The sequence below is a fragment of the Myotis lucifugus genome, unplaced genomic scaffold, assembly GCF_000147115.1.
Source record: "Myotis lucifugus unplaced genomic scaffold, Myoluc2.0 scaffold_287, whole genome shotgun sequence".
Classification (NCBI taxonomy): domain Eukaryota; kingdom Metazoa; phylum Chordata; class Mammalia; order Chiroptera; family Vespertilionidae; genus Myotis; species Myotis lucifugus.
The window spans coordinates 305,602-325,858 of record NW_005871335.1 but is presented as its reverse complement, the minus strand read 5'-3'; the positions used below and the strand labels follow the sequence as shown (position 1 = coordinate 325,858).

Here is a 20,257-nt window from a genome sequence, read left to right as displayed (position 1 = left end):
CAGTAATCAAAATAAATGATATTTTAATGCACTATTTAAAAAAATAAAAAATTTAACGTCAAAAAGCCATGGTGAACAAAACTTCAAAATTAAACATAAAGGAGCAGTATTAGTGCTTTTTTTCCTTCTGCCTCAGGCTCCCACGTGGTGCAGCCCAGGACTGATCCATCTTAATTTAAAATGTTGATGTTCTCCCGACCCCTGCCTGAGCTCTAGTCACAGTTCTGTGCTGAATCACTTATTCTTCAGGCATGTTTTTCCTCTGGGCCTTTGTGCACCTGCTCCCGGACCTGGGGATATTTGTCTCTGGACCCATTTGCACTTTTGTGTGCTTGACAGGTCTCTGTTAAGACATGGTAGATGGGTCACGTACCACCGTGTGGCATCTCTCACGCACATTCTGACTCCACAGATTCCGACTTCCCCATCTCGATGAACAATGGCCACAGGGAAGCAGGTGTTGGCATCACTCCAGCCACCAGGGCAGTGTGTCAGAACCACTGTTCACATTGCCACGCTCTTCAATTATTGCACCATTTCGTTGCCTTTCCCTTGTTATTTTGTGAACGTCAGTGGGAAGCAGAAAAATGCGAGCTGAGTCTAGAAGTGTAAGTCTTACAATCTAATCGGATTGAATCAGAAATGGAAACCATTAGACATGCCCAAAGCATGCTTCCTCAGCCTCCACCAGAGGCTTGCTGCCCTGTCTACCCACAGCATGTCCACATGTGGAAGAACAGGATTAGAGAATGTGTGAGAAATGCTAAAGACATATTATCAAAGAGTGTGTCAAAAGGCGGTTTACTCAGGTTTTGATGCTTAATTTTTTTTTTGTTCTGAGAACGTCTTTGTAGTGTCATTATAATTATTAATCTAGAATCGACTCAATACCAGGCTCTTTACATTTAGAACTCGTATAATCCTCATAACAATTCTAGGAGGTAAGCGCTTATATTACCTGTCTTGTCTATTACATGCGAGGAAACGGAGGCACAGAGAAGCCTAGTAAACTTGCCCAGGGTCACAAAATTAGCTAGCAAGTGTCAGAGACAGAATGTGAACCCAGAGAGTCTGACTCCAGCATCCCAGCTTTTCATATACCAAACCTCTTATATGTAGTCTATTGGACTTCATGTATTTTCACATTTGCACATATTCACTTATTTTTGTTCTTAATTCCATAGCATTACATCCAGAAGTAGTGCCTTGCGCAGGAGCCTCTTGCACCTTTGTTGGCCCCAATCCTAGCCTTTGCCAAGGCCCAGAGGAAAAGCGACCTTTCCACGTTGCCTTCACAGACATGCCACCAGCACTCTGTTCTTCCGGGAACGTCCCCCAGCATTTCTCTCTCCATCTCTGAAAGCACTTGATTGTCCTTTCGCTCTAACACATGGGATCTCCCTTAATTGATTGTGTGGATTCCCTCTTTGCATGAGCAGAACAGACAGTAGCAAGTACAGGCTGAAGGGGGGACAGAGGAGTGGGATCTTCCCGGGACAGGTGGCCTCACAGCTCCTGGGAGACCTAAGGATGCTGTGGGTTTCCCATGGCCTTCCCATACAGTGGATGGGAAGCAGCATAAAGTGCTGTATAAACATGGAGGAAGTGAAGGCACTACCTCCTGAAGAGCGTAGCAGGAAGTGACTGACCAGAGCGTCCTGTTTCAGAGATGACCCTTTGGGGACACCAACAAGGCGTGTCATTCACAGGGTGGGATGAGCACCAGGTTAGTTCCAGGAAATTCCACCTTCAAGTCTCAACCAGACCTAGGAAGCCTGGAGGTGGGGAAGGCAGCTTTGTATGTAACTGTATGTAAAATATGGAAACGACTCATGGGGTTGAAAGGAGGTATGAAAAGTCTTCATAAGCTCTAAAGCAATGAGGGGCGAGGAGGTGAGTGCATTTTCCTTGGGTGGGTTTCCTCATGCCAATCCGTGTCTCGCATCCTTCAAAGCCCCACTGTGTTGGACGCTCTGCTTTACCCCTAGGTCCTGCCTCCATCCTTTGCCACCTGCCTCTGCTCTGTGAGGCTGACCCTTATGCTCATCGTCAGCTTCCCTGCTCTGGCCTCTGGTTGGGCGTCGTCAGTGGGGGTCCCTGGCAGGAGACTGGAGCAAGGAAGAGGCATGAGGCCAGGGAATTTATCCCATCATCTCCCACTCTCACTTCCAGGGTCACGGTGTCCCTCAACTGAGGTGACTCCTCCCCTGAAGGCAGTCCTCTGTACCTGGCACTGTCCTTCACTTGTCCCCATAGGTCTAAGGACAGTGACAGCCAGTGCTGGGCACTGCACTCTCCCTGTGCTTTCTCTCCACCCTGCACACGCCTACATACACAGTCCCTCCACTAGACCCTCCCCAAGTTACCCTAATGTGTGCTGTCATTTCCTACTGGGACCCTTGTGGATTCACCTGCTTAAGGGCTTACCTTGTGCATGAACGACACAGGAGAATGGTGTCTAGGTGTTCAGTGCCTCACTCAGCCTAGGAGTTCAGTGGCTGCTGCTTCCCCTGCACCTCCTCCTATCAGCTCTGTTCTACTGGGCCAGGAATCCAATGATTGCTTTTAATGAGCAAAATTGCAGACTCAGAGCACAGTACAAGCTCTGTGCCAGTACCAGCTGGCGGGGGCCCAATAGAAAAGGCTGTAGCAGCCCCCTAGTTAGAGAGCCTTGATGGCACAGGACCCAGGAGGGCTCCCGGATCCTATCACGTGACCCGACAAGCCCCCTTTCAAGAACTGCTCTGCAGCGCTTCTTGGTTCTTCCAGATTCTCCTGACACACGGAGCCCTGCTGGAGGGTCTAAGTGATTTCTCAGCAATGAAGACTGTAGGCAGGAGAGATTCGTGTTATTCATAGGCTGCCCCCCACGGATGTGTTCTGAATCCTCCGAACAGCCCATTGCAGCCTCCCTGCAGTTGGCTCTTTAATTTTTAAAGCGTTTGAATTCTTTACCAAGTTTATAGCTTCGATGTCTGCACACATTCGTTATATACATGATTGCTGAAGCCTCAATTTCTGCTCCCAAGAAACTCCAGCTCTGTATGTGTGGGGCTGACTGTCAGGGGCTGGGCTGGGAAGAGCAGTGAGGTGCTGAGGTGGTTGATATTTGGGGGGGGGTGCGTTCGAAGGATTCTTCTTGAGACATCTTGCAAAATCAGCTCCATGCAAATAAAGGCAGTAGCCAGGAGCTCTGTTTAAATGTTTGATGCTAATAACACTTAGGAAAAGGAGTCACGAGGGAGACACATGCAATTGCAAACCAGTGCAACCCCAGAAGGACCACACGGGACGGAAGGAGAAGAGAACTAGCAACAGATCAGGTGCCTACTGGGTACAAGGCCTTGTGCTAGATCAGCGGTTCTCAACCTGTGGGTCGCGACCCCTTTGGGGGTTGAACGACCCTTTCACAGGGGTCGCCTAAGACCATCGGAAAACACATATATAATTACATATTGTTTTTGTGATTAATCACTATGCTTTAATTATGTTCAATTTGTAACAATGAAAATACATCCTGCATATCAGATATTTACATTATGATTCATAACAGTAGCAAAATTACAGTTATGAAGTAGCAACGAAAATAATGTTATGGTTGGGGGTCACCACAACATGAGGAACTGTATTAAAGGGTCGCGGCATTAGGAAGGTTGAGAACCACTGTGCTAGATGCTTTCATTAGCAGGTTGGCATTCCCATTCTCACAGCGGCCCAGTGAAGTCATTGCCATTATCACTCCAACTTCACAAGGGACAGCATTTCCTGGCAGATTCTGGTTCCATTTCCAAGGACATTTGTAAAATCTGCATTGATAGACAGTCTTCCTGACAATGACCATGAGACAACCAACCTTACATCTCACTTACATTTTTAGGCTCCAGAGACAGAAAACAAGGATCCTATCACTGGAGAGAAGTTTTGAACAATTGAAGGAAGAAGATGCAGTGTGAGCTACGCAACAGTGGAATGCGTGGTGTCGGTGAGAAGTGAGTTTCCTGCCGCTAGAGGTAATCAAGCAGTACGGGTCTTCTCTAGAAATGACTCGTGCTCTGGACAGAGGCTGGATGATTCCGAAGGCCTTTTCAGTTCTGAGATCCAAGATTTTGTGAGTGACAGTGGCAGAGCAACCAGCCTCTGGGGAGGTTCTGGGGTGCTAACAATCTACCCTCCCACAGGGAGAGCTGCTGAACTCAGGCAATCTGGAGTCAAACAGGTTTGATTCCTCTTCCCCTCCATTAGCGTTTCTACCAGAAGGTGCCATGAAGTGTTTTGGGTTTCCGGCTCTCCACTTTGGCATTAGCAGGCTGCCCATTCTCACTGGTGGGTCCCAGTGATGCCAACACCCTGGAGGTCAGGAGAAACCAAGGCACCCAGTCCTTCTCCTATCAACATCCTTCCCCTCCAACATGACACAGAGTAAGAACTTAGTTTTCAACAGCCTTTGATGTGTTGTTAAGCCTTTACTCTCAGGATTATTTCTTGTTCTTCCTCTCTTTTTTGTTCTCCCAACTTTCAACCAGTTGATTAAAATTCCAGTTCAATTGAAATACTCTTTCAAATCGGGCCATTCAGAACGAAGCAAAAAGCACTGGATTCACTAGAGGTCTAGCACTTTTGATTAATCTTTAATTAATACGTCACTTTAATTTTCAATGCTACTTTTAAGACACAGAGAGCTATGTTGAAACCTCAAACTCATTATCTTATCATTTTCAAAGGCAGGACTGTGCCAGAGAATAAAATAAGAGTGCTGGGTAGTCATTGCTTCCTGGAAGTCGACTTTGTAAAAATCTGCCCTGATAAATAGTGGTATATACATTCCCCCCAAAATGATATACACTTTAACAGTTGTTAAATAACTGTTAAAGTGTATATACATATACTTTAGCTCAATTTTGAAAATGAAATTTATTTTAATAAACACTGCCTTTATAATTATTCTAAGTGTGTATACACTTTTTGAGGAATATATATATATTTGATTCCTCTTCCCCTCCATTAGCGTTTCTACCGGAAGGTGCCATGAAGGTGGCCAGAAGCTGTGAGCTCACCCCTTTCCTGTAAATACACACACACACACACACACACACACACACACACACTATTATATATATAATAGTCCTCAAATGTTTAGAAAAAAATATATATTTTCTAAATATTCTAAAAAGATAAAATAAATAAAAGATCTAACAAGAATCAGCTGGGAGAACATTATTGTAATACAAGATAAAATAATATTGTGCCATGTTAACAGTAATTTATCTTTGTTATTTATCCTAATCATTTTATGTTTTTATTGGTGTGCTACATTGCTGAAAATGTGGTTTCTAATTCAATTTCCACCACCGAGCACAGAGAAGCCACTGGAGGCACCACAATGATGAAGGAAGAGCCACGGTAAGACCACAGAAAAGGATGCAAAGATGATTTATGCAACTTTCTTCTTCTGTTTGCAGTTCATTAAGTCACTGTCTTCTCGCAGTGACCACGTGAAAATTAAAGTACTTCAGAGGAGAGCTTGGGGTTCGGCATCATTAGAGGAAGAGAAATGGGTGCCTCGATGAACTTGACTGCAGAAATCTATAGAGCACAGCTTAATCAGCCTCCACATTGATCTCAGATGCTCAGAGGCAGGCTTCAGACTGAACACATCTCTTCAATGCACATTCCTTCCCTTTGAAACACAGCATAGGATGCATGAGAACGACTTAGAGGTTATCCCAGACTTCGATTTCATAGTGAGAGATTGCACGTAGCACTTTCCAGGTTTTCATGGAAAAAGGGGACGAGAACAGATGCTCCTCCTGGAGCTGCCTCCTTCCTCGGATGCTCTGCGCACGCTCCTGAAAAGCCCCATCGGTGCAGTAAGGATCATTCAGAAGAAAGCGATCATTCAGAAGAAAGGGATCCTGCTTGCTGTCCAGATGATCATTATACAGTTGGGCCAGGCAGGTTCAGAGAGACTAGCAGCATCTATGTCCATGGGCTGGCCAGAAGCTGTGAGCAGCATCCTTTCCTGTAGCCATACTTCATCTCCCATCCTCATGGGGGGAGGGGTAGCTGCTCACGAGGCAGGTAGCCAAGGCCCGAAGGCTTTGGTGTCAGACGAGCTGGGCCTGGAATCCTTGCTTCTCCGCTTACTGTGAGTCCCTGAGCAAGTTACTTTAAATTAGCTGAGCTCCAGACTCCTCAACTGCTAAAAGGGGCTGATGAAACGTATCTCATATGGTTTTCCAGGAAATTAAAGGTTGTCGTTGTTGGGACGGAAGGTAATGGCAGGCATCTCACTGTCCTGCAAAAGCTTCAATTGGGGAAATTCACAAGCAGAAATTCCCCCATTCTCTCCTCTGCCACAGAGCCCTGTCCGGGGCCACGTTGGCTGGACACAGTGTGAGGTTCTGCTCTGGAAATAGGTCCCACCCCTCTGATACCCTATCCTTTTATAGGCAAAGTGGGAGAGAGGTCTCAAAACAGTGGCAAAAACAATGTCTTGTGCCGCAGTGGCTCAAGAGAGTTGTAGATAAGCATCGTGCAGCTGGACATTAGGTGCTCAGGGGGTGTTTATTCCTGGGATGATGTCAGCTCCAACTTGCGTGGAGTCTAAGCCCCTCTCCGGGGAAGAGAAAACAGTCAATCACCCAGAGTAACAAGTGCTGGAGACATAGAGGCTTTTTGAAGAGAAGGTGGCGAGGTTGAACCTGGGTTGAGGCTGCGCCTTGGACTACATGGTTGAGAGGAGAGGTCACTTCCCTTTGATGATCTATTTTGTGAGTCAAGGTTTACCTCGGGTCCCCTCAGAAGTGGAACTGTGGCCTGCCCCTTCCAACCTGCTCTCAGGCTCCCTCCTCTGCCCACCAGGAGTCCAGGACCAGCACTGAAATCAAACTAACACGAGGCAAGATGTGATTAGGTTCCTGAGGAAGGTGTTTTTGTTGTCGTTATCTTTCAATTCAATAAAATAAGCATTCGCTTTGTACCTCCTAGGCGCCAGGGAATGTAACAGTGGGAGGGGGTTACCCACAACAATAACTCCTAATAGTTATTGAGTTTTACTGCCTACAGGCAGTACTCTAAGTACTTTATGAATTTTATATAAAAATATATCAAACATATAATACCTGCCTTGGAGTTGGGTGGGGAATCGGCCACTTAGCCAACTGAATGGGCAGTGCTAGCATTACGTGCCATAAGGGTGTAAAAGACAGAATGCTACTGGAGCATAGAGAAGGGCTGTGAGGAAGGTAAGAGGGGACATTGGAGCTACAAGGGTCAGGATTAGCCAGGGAGAAGAGGGATGGAAGGAAGAGCACAAACAAAGCCATGATGCTTCGAGAATGATGGTGATCAAACCTAAGGAGGAAGAAAAAGAGGAGGAGGAGTAGAAAGGAAAAAAGCGAAATAAAATGTAAGAGACTTAGACTCCCAGGAACCATCAACACAACTCTCATGCAGGTTTTCAACACATATATTTCAGTTATTGACTTAAAAGGGACCGCGAGAAGCAAACAGGAACACGACAGACTTTGTTGGCGTTGCCAAAAAGCAAGGCATCCTTTCTCTAGTCTGCAGGTTGGCTTTCCTTCTCTCCCCTGTCATTCCTGCTTGCCAAGGTAAACATACCATAAAGGCAAAATGCCTTTCTGTCTGCCCAAGAGCTTACAACCCCTTCGTAAATCCAGTGAGATGTTCTACGCATAAGCACCTTGAAAAAGGTACCAGAATCTAGCACACGGGCAAAGCTGATGCTGTAAAGAAGTCGGGTCCCTTGGGTTCCTTCTTTACAGAGCTCACAGGATGGAGACCGACATGGACAGGTGGTTGAAGGGCAGAGATGAGGCAGCACAAAGACAGGGCACATGCCACATGAGTGACTCAGGTCTTTTCCACACTTGCCTGCAGGGTGCTCCTCAGAGTACCCATTCCCAGTACGTAGTGAAACACTCAGAATGGAGAAAAATACATCGGTTCAGTTCATTCATCATGTGCAGTGCCTGTGGACACCATGGTCAAGGATCTCCCACTGTATCAGGAACATGGACATGCAAAAAATAATAGTATAATTATGTGTGCGGGATGGTATGAAAGTGTGGGGACACAAAGCAGTGAGACAACTTGTGGGGTGAGGTTTGACAGGGAGAGTTACAGGTGCAGGAAATCCTCCCCAAAGGTGAAGATATTTGAGTATGCGAGAGAAGGAGGAGCCATTATACGTTTTCATTCTCATTGTATATATTTAGTTCCTTCCATTGGAGGGTGTTACCCAGGGAGTAAAATACCCAGGGTAATGAAGGAAGGAAGGGGGATGTGAGGCTGGGAGAAGAGTTGGGAAGTGAAATATTGTGTGAACACATTTATGATGTCATAAGAAATGGAACATAGCCCTGGCCAGTGTGGCTCAGGGCATTGTCCCATGCACCAAGAGATTGCCGGTTTAATACCCAGTCAGGACACATACCTGGCTTGTGAGCTGGTCCCCTGTAGGGGGCGTGCAGGAGGCAGCTGATCAATGTTCCTCTCACATCGATGTTTCCCTCTCTTCCTCTCCCTCTCTCTCTCTTAAAAAAAAAATGAAACATATATTCTGGGTTGAAGTCAGATGCCTCTCTCTCTCTCTCTCTCTCTCTCTCTCTCTCTCTCTCTCTCTCACACACACACACACACACACACACACACACACACACACACTTAGGGAGAAAGTCAGTGAACAGATTCAGGTTAGAGCTGTATGAGGTCCAAGCCCTCAGGAAAATTCTTCAAGGAAGAATCATTGAAAGCAGAATAGGGTGAGAAGACCTTAGTAAAACTTTTCTTTGCAAGTTGAGTTTCTATAAAATATGTGTCCTCTTTTAGCATTATCATAGCACCTGACATGGAGAGGACCTTTCTCTATAAAGTCAACTGGGGTGAGGACAGGAACACAAACATTGGGCAGATGCTATGTATATGTAAAATTTCATTTATTTATTATGACATCCTATAACATTCAGTATGAAAGGCTAGATCCAGTTCACCATTGACTGGAAATATATATATATTGATTTTAGAGAGGAAGGAAAAAGGAGAGAGAGATAGAAACATCAATGATGAGAGAGAATCATTGGTTGGCTGCCTCCTGCGTGCCTCCTACTGGGGATCAAGCTTGCAACCTGTGCATGTACCCTTGACTGGAATTGAACCGTGACCTCCTGGTTCAGTGATGGCGAACCTATGACACACGTGTCAGAGGTGACACGTGAACTCATTTTTTGGTTGATTTTTCTTTGTTAAATGGTATTTAAATATATAAAATAAATATTAAAAATATGTCTTTCTTTTACTATGGTTGCAAATATCAAAAAATTTCTATATGTGACACGGCATCAGAGTTAAGTTAGGGTTTTTCAAAATGCTGACACGCCGAGCTCAAAAGGTTCGCCATCACTGTCCTGGTTCATAGGTTGACGCTCAACCAATGAGCCACGAGGGCTGGACAGTGATTTGGACTTTTAAAATACTTTGCCTAAGGTCATGCAACTGATATAAGTCAGGCCTCTTTTGTTCCAATGTGTAAGTTTTGTCCACTATAGAATGCTGCCCTGAAAGCATTAGCCAACACCATTACTTTAACACACAGGATTAAGACTGTCATTATTTCATTGTTATTGAAGGCTTTCCATTGTTTACAACTTCCAATTTTTTTTTTTTGAGTATAGCCCATAGGAGGCTATATTTTTGGAGATCCTAGCCAGCTAATTATCTAACAGACATGCAATATAACACCTGCTCTTCAAGTTATTATTTCTTCTCTCCTGGTCAAGGACTAATTTGGATGATTAAAGAATATGTATATTCTCAGACTCTGAAACCCTTCAAGAGATATTTACCACCACTGACTTAAAAATTGAAATGCAAGTTTCTTGAAGCATCTTATCTTATTGAAGTATAATGAATCACTGTGCTTAAAACGTGTATGAAGAAGGTGCTGCAGGTATTACCATCTTCATCTTACATCCATCCATCCATTCATTCATTTTATAAATATTTATTCACAGATTTTAAAATTCTAAGCTCCAGAGAGATAGTTGATAAACCTCTAAGTCTTCTAAGTTAATGAAAGGCTAGGATCTGGGCTTCTGGGATCTGAATTTGGGCATTTTTTCACTAAATTGTCTTGCCTGCATCTCCATTGTAGTCTAGGCCCTTTGGATACACATTCTTGATGTACTGGCTGATTTATTCTATTGTAGGAAAGATCTTGGTAGAACCAGTACCTCTTAAATCAACTCCCACTTGCCTCCAACCCCCCATGGAAATGTGGCTGTTAGTAATCTGTTGCTTCAGAACTCCTGAGAACTGCCACCAAGTGGCTTGTGCACTAACTCACTGACAGGGGATGGGGCTGCTTAATTGCCAGGAGGAGCTGAATGCATTTATTGCTCAGAGTGAAAGAGCCTTGCTTCTTATTTTCTTTAAAGACTGACAATAACTTTCTGGAATGACTTGATGCATTATCAAAACTTTCATAGAAATTCAATGAAACATTCTGCAACAGAGCAAGTCACCCCCTATCTTTAGACAGAGAACATTTCTACAGACACACCCTGTACTTCTCAGTCAGAAGATGGTTGGAAAACACAATTCTGCTCAATCCAGTCTATGGACAAGCTCTCTGGCACCTTCTGTGGGCCTGCTCCTACCTGACCCTTCTCCACTTTCCCCATCAAAGACGGGATCCCTCTTGCCCATCCATCACCATTGTGCCCTGTATAGACCTCGATGAATAATAAAGTTATCTTGTTTTCATGTCTTGATTTTTTTTAGCCCCTACTAAATTGTATCCTTTCTAAAGCAGAACTCTTTTTGTATTAACATTTGGAACCTTGATACCCAACACAGTGCCTGGCACAACAGCAGGCATTCAAAAAACGTTTGTTGGAGGAAGACAATGTATGAAATCAGGGATTCACAGTCCTTGGTTAATTATGCATTTATTGTTTTTGTTCTGTTAAATTTTAAAAGGGGACACCCTTTTTATTAAACATCTACACTTTATTCTCTTCCTTTCCGAATTCTAATAAAAAAAACACAAACTTTTGTTTCTGCTTATGTACAAAACAAAGAAAACGATTAAAGCATCACTTTTGTGATAGGAAAGAAGAGGAAAGTTTCACCATAAATAAAGGAAACTGTACCTGGAGGAAAGAAATCAAAGGGGCACTCACTCTGGTCTGGGGCCAGGCCATCCCAACGTGAACCCGAGCCCTTCGTGGGGAGGGTTTCCAAAGCGAACCTGCCTGGGGGGCCCAGGAAGCAGCCTTCTTAACTGCTGAAGTAACAAACAGAGTGAAAGCCCTAATGATCGCAACAACATAAATAAATCTATTTTAAACACCATTTGGGCTTTCTGCAGCTGTCTGTCCCCTCCCTCCCCAGGTTCTCTTTATCAAGAGGGGGTCCTCATAGTCCCTGGAGCTGAAGGCGAGGTTCAACTGCGTCCACCCCATCACGACCAGGTAGAGCAGCCCGTAACCCACCAAGAGGGTGAGGATTACCTCTATCAGCTCCGCCAGGTCCTTGACGATGCTGTGGGGCCAGGCCAGGTAGGACCGCTGGCCAAGGCAGCGACTCAAGCAAGCCTCCTCGGAGAGGTAGTTGTTTTTATTACCCCAGAACCCTCCATAGATAGATCGATCACAGGAGTTGTTCTTGGCATCAAAGTACCAGCGTGGGAAGGATGCGTGGCAAGGCCCGGTGGCCACCTTGGCAGCGCAGTATTCTTCGTAGTTGAAAATATCGCTGGAGGGGCCATCAAAACCCTGCCTTCTGGGGACACTTGGGCCAGAGGAATCTGCCGGGTTGCTGCTGGTGGCCGCATCGTCCATGGCGTGCCCTGGGATATGAGCACACTTCTGCAGACACTTCTCCTTGGTCAGGTAGTTATTGCCGTTCCTTCCGCAGCCTCCATATACAAACTGCTGGCAGGATCGGCAGGTGGCATTGTACCACCACCTGTGGAGGGAGGCCAGGCATCTCCCCACCACCTTTGGAACTCGGCAAAAGTCGTGGATGTCGCGCTCTCCATTGGCCGCCTTGGCCCCAAAGAGGAGCAGAGCACCCTGCACCATGCTGGCCCACAGAGCAGCGCCATGACGGGCTCCACCCGGTCTCAAGTTCAGGTCTCCAGTTCAGGTGCGGATGGATGCTCGCTTCCAAGTCTCCAAAAGCTCCTCTGGTGCCTGGACTCTGCCCTCTCCGCCCACAAAGCGGGAGAATGGCTTCACTGGCCCCTTTGCCCCCAGTGACTCTCAGTGACTCTCCACCATTCAGAATGGAGCCAAGTGCCTCACCCAATCAATGCTCAGTGGGTGCTGGAGCCAGTGGCTGCCTGGGAGGAGCTAGCGCAGGTGGCAGTTACCCTGTGCGGAGGGGGCGGGGCGCACAGAGAGCAGGCGCCTGGCTGATCACTGACTAAAAGAAGCAACAAGCAACAGGCTTTACATATATCCACTGCTTTCCTCCCACGCACAGAGCTCTGTGGTCAAAAGGCTCTACCTGACAGAAGCGGTAAGTAGACATTTCAGTGATGTGAAAGAAAAGCATGGGATGGCTCCTCAGATATTAGGTCAGTCCCCAGGCTGGTCCAAGCACTAGCTGATGACTAGGTATGAAAGGAAGGACAGGGTCCTGGAGGAACTTAGCAGATTGGCAGGAAGAGGCCGGCCTATTATTAGGTAACTGAAGAAAACCAAGGGCCAAATCAACAAACGACAAGTGCTGGCGAGGATGTGGAGAAAAAGGAACCCTCCTGCACTGCTGGTGGGAATGCAGACTGGTGCAGCCACTGTGGAGAACAGTATGGAGTTTCCTCAAAAAATTAAAAATGGAACTCCCATTTGACCCAGTGATCCCACTCCTAGGACTATATCCCAAGAAACTAGAAACACCAATCAGAAAGGAAATATGCACCCCTATGTTCATAGCAGCACAATTTGCAATAGCTAAGATTTGGAAGCAGCCTAAGTGCCCATCAGCAGATGAATGGATTAAAAAACTGTGGTACATCTACGCAATGGAATACTATGCTGCTATAAAAAAGAAGGAACTTTTAACATTTGCAACAACATGGATGGAACTGGAGAACATTATGCTAAGCAAAATAAGCCAGTCGGAGAAAGATAAATATCACATGATCTCACTCATATGTGGGATATGATGATCAACATAATTTGATGAGCAAGAATAGATCGATCTAAAGACAATTGGTAAGGGAGGGGGGTTAGAGAGCAACCAAAGGACCTGTATGCATGCATATTAGCATAACCAATGGACACAGACACTGGGGCGGTGGGAGCTTTCCTGGGGTGTGAATGGCTGCCGGGGGTGGGGGGGGAGGTCAATTGGGGAAAAAGGAGACATATGTAAAACTTTAGACAATAAAAGAAAATGAGAGAAAGTAAAAAAACAAAACAAGGACCTAAATGGAAAGGAAGACTAAAACTCAGAAAACTTCAAAAAAACTGTATACAAATACAACTCTGGTAGAGGAATCCACATGCAAATCAATTCTGGGAATTAGCAACACAAGCACTGGATGAGCAGTGGGGTCCTTAACATGTAGATGAAGTGTTCTGGTCAGATGGGGTGGGAGGGGACAGGCCTCTACTGGGAAACTTATTCCTCACACTGGCCCCAGAAAGTAAGCACTGGCCTCCTTGTACAGATACAAACTTGGGACCGAGGAGATAACCAGCAGCTTTGGCATCTGGCAGAGATGGATCTGGGGTCCATTACTAACTGTGTGGCCTTGGACAAATCGTGGCAAGCCTCAGGATTTTCACCCTTAATCGGGGCGAATGACAGCACCCACCTCACTGGTGAGGCTGGGAAGGCACTAATTAGCAGCACAGTGTTCAACATAGAACCTATGAAGGGTTGACTGTTTCTTTAGTTCAAGACCACACAGTAAAGGCCAAGGCAGGCTTTCACCCCCCCCGTCGCAGCCCCCTCCTGCCAGTCCTCTTCATTCCAAAGCTCATGCTAATGAGTGATTTGACATTAACTGGGTAGCTGATATGGGCCAAAAGGCAGGATACAACTCTTGTGATCACATTATTTGGGCATCTCTGTCCCAACTTGAACTGTGAACCCAATCTTATCTATCTATCTATCTATCTATCTATCTATCTATCTATCTATCATCTATCTATCATCTATCTATCTCTATATTTATTTGTATATCCTATCTAATAAAAGACAAAAAGGGTAATTGATCTTTGCTATGCTTCCCATTGGCTAATCAGGGCGGTATGCAAATTAACCGCCAACAAAGATGGCGGTTAATTTGCATACGTAGGCTCCAAGCAGTGGAGCCGAAGCCTGCCGAGCAGCGAGGCCTCACGGCCCCGGGATCAGTGGAGCCGAGAGGTCTCTCGCCCCTGGGATCAGTGGAGCTGGGAGGCCTCTCACCCCTGGGATCAGCGGAGCCGCGAAGCCTGATGGCTGGGGTTGCGGGGGCCTGGGTCCGGGGTGCCAGAGGAAAACTGATGCCAGCAGCTAAGGGAAGGGAAGGCCTATTGCATGAATCTCTTCATGCAACAGGCATCTAGTATTTACATAAATATAAATAAAATAATTCCTTGTGGCTATAATAATAAAAATGAATAACGAGCTAGTAAATGACAGATAAAGGGAGGAATAAATTAGAGCTCTTTCCTATGTTTTTGACGTTGGAGAGTAATTCTACACCTGAAGACAGGAGGATGACTTTAGTTTGAGACCTGCTGTGTCAGAGTTCCTGGAGATCATACAAGTAGAGGAAACTATCAATGGGAAAGACCTGCCAAAGGCATCGTCAACAGGAACAGACTACAGTCGGGACAAGGCAGGAGTTTTTGAGCAAGGAGGCAAAACATCAGTACCACAGTGCAAAAATGTATGGCGATTACTCCAGATTCCTTAAACAACACAGATCAACACCGAAACCAAAGCAGCAGCAGAGGCAGGCCTTGGGGAGAATGAACTCACAGTTTATGTCAAGAAACAGAACACAAAACAGGGCTGGGCCCACTTCACGAGACCCATGTGGCTGCTTGGAAGCAGAGCTGAAGTCATATTTGAAGGCCTCAGTGAGAGCAGTAGAGACAAATGGTAATGGCCTTCACTCTCAGCAGCCAGGCTCCTGCTCGCCTGGAAAGGACCAGATTCTATGTAACACAGAGAGCCCTTGGCCTGCCCTCAGGAAGGACATGCTCTTGGTTCCCCCTCTCCTTTTCCTGCAGCTGCCTAAGCCAAGGCTTCACCCTCCCACCCCAGCACCAAGTCTTCAGTCACGTGTCATTTATATTTGCCCTCCATGGGACTTATCCGTGTGGGCAAAAGTAGGCTTACAGTTGTGAGTATGAGAAACAGAGTTTATTCTTCTATTATTATTTAGTTATTAATGACTACAGACCCGGTGCACAAAATTTGTGCATGGATGGGGTCCCTAGGCCTGGCCAGCAATCAGGACCCATCAGGTTCCCCACCTCCCCACCTCCTCCTTCCCTCGCTCCCTCAGCACCCCACTGCCGCCACCCCCTGGTGGTCAGCACACATCATAGCGATCAATCAAATTCCCAGTCTCCCAGTCAAACTCCTGAGGGGACACTTTGCATATTAGCCATATATATATATATATATATATATATATATATATATATATATAATAATTATTATTATTATTTATTGGTATTTTTTGTCTTCTTATCTTTATTATTATTATTATTATTATTATTCTTTCATCTCCTTACTTATGATGTATCTTTTAGGTAATGGTGGCTGGTAATTTAACCAATGATCCACCTGCAGGTCGTTTTCCATACAAACAACCAAGAAACGTGCCTTTGCCTACCCCTATATATATTCCAACAGTTGTATTTCACGGCCCCCTTTCGGGTTTCATGGCCTCCACACATACCCACGTGACTGTTATTGTCTCTAAGTCTGGCTGCCTATTTTCTAAGCCACCAATTGTGCACAAGAATGCACCTTCTCTGCTGTAAACACTTTACTGAACGGTGCCCCTGGTACTGCTTCTGGTGCAGATCTGGCTCCTCTGGAGGGGAACTTCTAATGTGAGTGTGAGAACACTCATCCACAAAGAAGCCCACGTAAAGAGGCTAAAGAGCAGGATCTGCATACAAGGTTTCGTGGGGAACTGGATGAGGCCGTGGTTCATTCCACTGTGAAGAGTGGGCGCCTTGGCTAGTCTTGAAAATCACCAGGTAAATAAGGGCAGAAGCTCCCCCCAAGCAAAGGACACGGCATGGGTCGATTTATTATTTTGGCTACTATGTCAAAACACTTTGGCTGCAGGTAGCAGAAAACCTGGACTCGACCAGCTTAAATGTAAGGAGATTTGTTATCTCACAGCGCAAGCTGTCCATGGGTAGGCAAGGCTCCAGGCAGGGTACAGCAGGGCTCTGACCCCACTTCACTGTCACCCTACCTTCCTTTGTGGGGTTTTGCTTCATCAGCGGTTCCAGACACCACAGGCAGGCATGCCCGTGACTAGGGAAAGAGAAGGGACTGCCCCTTTTCAGCAGCAAGGGAACATTTCCCTTCAGTGCCCTAATAATTTCTCATCTCACTGGCCTGAATAGGGCCATGTGTCTGGCTCTACGCCAGTCACCTTTAAGGGGTGGGAGATGACCATGGTGGTCTTACACGCCTTGAGACTCGCCCCCCCCCTGGTTCCCGAGAGAGGCTACGTGAATAAATTCAGTTCTGCATCATCGAAGAGGCAGAGAGCAGGTTTTACGTGAGCAGTCAACAGAGCCTGCTACCGCCACTCCCCGCATATAAGACTTTTTATTTTCAAAGAGAAAGAACCAAAATGAAAACAAAGCATGCTATTGTACAATAGGACCAGGCTCAGAAAGAGGACTGTTTCTGAGCAAGGAACTTTGGTTACGGCCAGAGTGACACAGTTATAAAGAAAATCTGGAGATTTCAAGAGCTGGCTGCCCATGGGCTAGCAGCTGCAGAAATATCAAAACATCTCCGTGCAGTCATTGACATGACTGGCGTGACCGAGCCCTGCCACGTCACATAACTCTGGGCTGCTCTCGGAGTGTGTGCAGTGTCAGGGATGACAGTCACTGTGTTCTGCGCTATGTGTGGTTTTGAAGGGCTGGCGAGCGGCTCCTAGATTTCCTTGTTGGAAACACATCCCTGTAAAAGATACGGCACCATCGGCATGAAACTCTCACATATGCACTTACAAAGAGAGCTAATCACTTATTTTTCATGCATCTGAAACCATTTTTGCTTTTAGTAAAAATTACATCAATAAATCAATAAGTAATTAAAATTTAAGCATTCAGTCTGAGAAGAATAACAGTATATGAAACCCTATAACCCCAAACCCTGTCTTCGACTGGCTTTCTGATTTTACACACAAACCTATGAGAGACAAACAAAAATGCATTTCTGTTGCAGAACAATGAGCAGAGTAGGGGGTGCCAATGGGTTATCTCCAGAGATTAAGCCGGAGGAATGCTTATACACAGCTTTGTTAAGTTACATACAAAGAGTAAGTACTATGACTGTATCCACTGCTGAATACCCATCGTTTTTGCACTGAAGCTGGGACTGATGGGAATACTGAGAAAAGTGAAGGTATAAAACCAGTTGCAGAAGGGACTTTTAAAGGACAAATTCCAGATTTCTGCTCCAGGGGAGGTTAAATGAGAATCATGCAACACTGGTTTACTTTCTTCCAATATGAAGTCTCTTAGGAGCCAAGGCACCCTCCTTTGTCCCCATTATCTGAGACATGTGGGTCCATCTCCAATAAAAAAAGTTCCTGTTGCAACTCAGGCCTAGAAACATTCTTCAGCTGTGTACATCATCCTTTCCCTACTCAATATACTGAAGTGATTCCACCAATGTTATTTAACTTTTTACAGTGTTGCTTTAAAAAAGATGAAAAGATCTCAATGGTATCTTTAGCAGGATGGGGGTAGGGTTGTAGAAAAATGAAAAAGTCAGAGAGTCCTGATTATCTGGGTTTCCATGACTGGAGTCTCCACAGAGTTGCCAGGTTTTAGAGAGAAGTGAATTCCCAATTGTACCAACATACTCATTACTGAATTGACCACTTAGAAAAATCAGTCCCCATTCAAAATCAGTCCCCACTTAATGCTAGCATCTTTGTCAACATCATTGCAAATCTCTAGTGGATTCTTGTAAAATGCAGTCTTATAAATATACTTTGTAAGTTGATTATAAAATAAATTTTAAAATTTTCCAAAAAATGGAAGATTTTACAAAGTTTTTAAAAAAAGAGCTGTTGAAAAACTACTGAATCACATGCAGAATTATTGGTAAACTAGAGGCCTGATGCACGAAAATTCATGCTAGAGTAGGCCTTCCTTACCCCAGCTACCAGCACTGGCTTCCCTCTGGCACCCGGGACCCGGGCTTCCCTCCTCCGGCCGCCAGCAGGCACCTGGGACCCAGCTGGCTTCCCACAGGCCTCAGCTTTGTCATAAAGGATGTCCAGATGTCTGGAAGGTCGTTAGGCTGTCCGGTCTAATTACCATATTACCCTTTTATTATTGCAGATTATTACAGTCCTTGGGTTACATTGGACTTGATATATGTAGTTTCATGGTTACATCGCCATCTCCCATTTATTTTTTTTTTAAAAAAGTTCTGTCATTTTGACATATGTACATATGTGCTTTATGTTTTTTATTATTTATTTACTCCAATAAAGGTCAGGAATTGTTATCTTTCTTTTAAATTTTTTTTACTGTTTCACTTCATTATTGCTGTGTATGTGCTCCATGTGAATGATGTAGGTGCTTATGTAGGTGGGTTCCAACTTACGGCGAAAATCGCGTTAAGTCCCGCCGTAGGAATGGATCTCTGATGTAACCCAAGGACCTACTGTATAGATGATGATGTGGCAGAAACATAACTAGGCTATTTGAGGAAGAAGAAATCCTTATGGATTTCGGCTTGGGCATTACAGAAGAGATGCCATGCATACCAAAGGTCTCAAGGAATATTGATAAAAACCCTTGAATTTGGCAAAAATAACGCTCTTCATTATTATGCTGAAAAGGTCAAACTTAATGTGAGGTATGCTCTGAAATCATGTGATTTTGTTGGAAAAATTAAACCGGGGGGCGGGTGGGGGGACGGGGGTGGGGGGAGAGCGCAAAATACAATTCATTCTTCATTTAAGAATTAGTGCAGTCATATTTAAAACCTATATTTTTCAAATTTAAGTAAACCTCACTTATTTTCATAATAAAATCTAAGCCAAAATATTTTAAAAGAAATTTGGTCCCCACTTTAAGAGAATTCACGGAAATGGCCAGGAATCTCTGATGTTAAATAAGACGGAACTTCTGTACATGTTCTCTTTTCACTGGACCACATGATCGCATATGAGACTGGAAGTGCCCAGCAGAAAGCATATGGTAGGGAAGCACAGCTTGGTCCTTGTGGTGGTGTTAAAATATGTCCACACATTTCTGAGTGCTCCTCTCTTCAAAAGACAAAGCCTAATTCATCTCTTCTTGGGTGTGGGTGGACTTGCTTCTAACAAGTAGAATAAAACAGAAGTGATAATGGGTGTTTCTCCAAAGAGAAAATTCATGTCCACCAAGAACCTCAGAACCTGACCTTATTTGGAAATGGGAACTTTGCAGATGCAATTAGTTAAGATAAGGTCATTGTGGATTAGGGTGGGTCCTAATGCAATGACTGGTGTCCTTCTAAGAAAACGGGGAAGATAGCTGTGTTCAGATGGAGGCAGAGCCTGGAGTGGTGCCAAGGCATGCCAAGGGTTGCTGGCAGCTACCAAAAGCTGGGAAGAGGCAAGGAAGGAGTCCTCTCCTAGAGTTTTCAGTCCCTGATGACACCTTGACTTTGACCTTCTCACCTCCAGAAGTATGAGAGAATACTTTTCTATAGTTTTAGGCACCCAATTTGTGGTACTTTGTTATGGCAGCTCTAGAAGACCAGATTGGGATGACTTTAGAGACTACGTTATAAAAGGCACTACAGCTTCCTCTTGGCTCATTCTCGCTTGGATCTCTTACTCTAGGGGAAGTTAGCTGCCATGTCATGAAGATATGCAATAGCCTATAGGGAGGCCCCCATGGTGACAACTGGCCAATGGCCATGGGAGTGAGTCATCTTGACCTTCCAACCCCAGTCAAGCCTTTGCATGACTACAGCTCTGGCCCATATCCTGACTTCACCTACCAGAGAAACCCTG

At 45.1% G+C, this 20,257-nt stretch overlaps 1 protein-coding gene and 1 pseudogene across 1 annotated transcript in view; both read right to left on the bottom strand.

Annotated features, from left to right (window-relative positions):
- Window positions 1-20,257, bottom strand: part of CA10 (carbonic anhydrase 10) — a 360,899-nt gene that overhangs the window by 127,049 nt on the left and 213,593 nt on the right. The gene's annotated exons all lie outside the window — the stretch shown is intronic.
- Window positions 11,367-12,107, bottom strand: LOC102434434 (annotated as a pseudogene).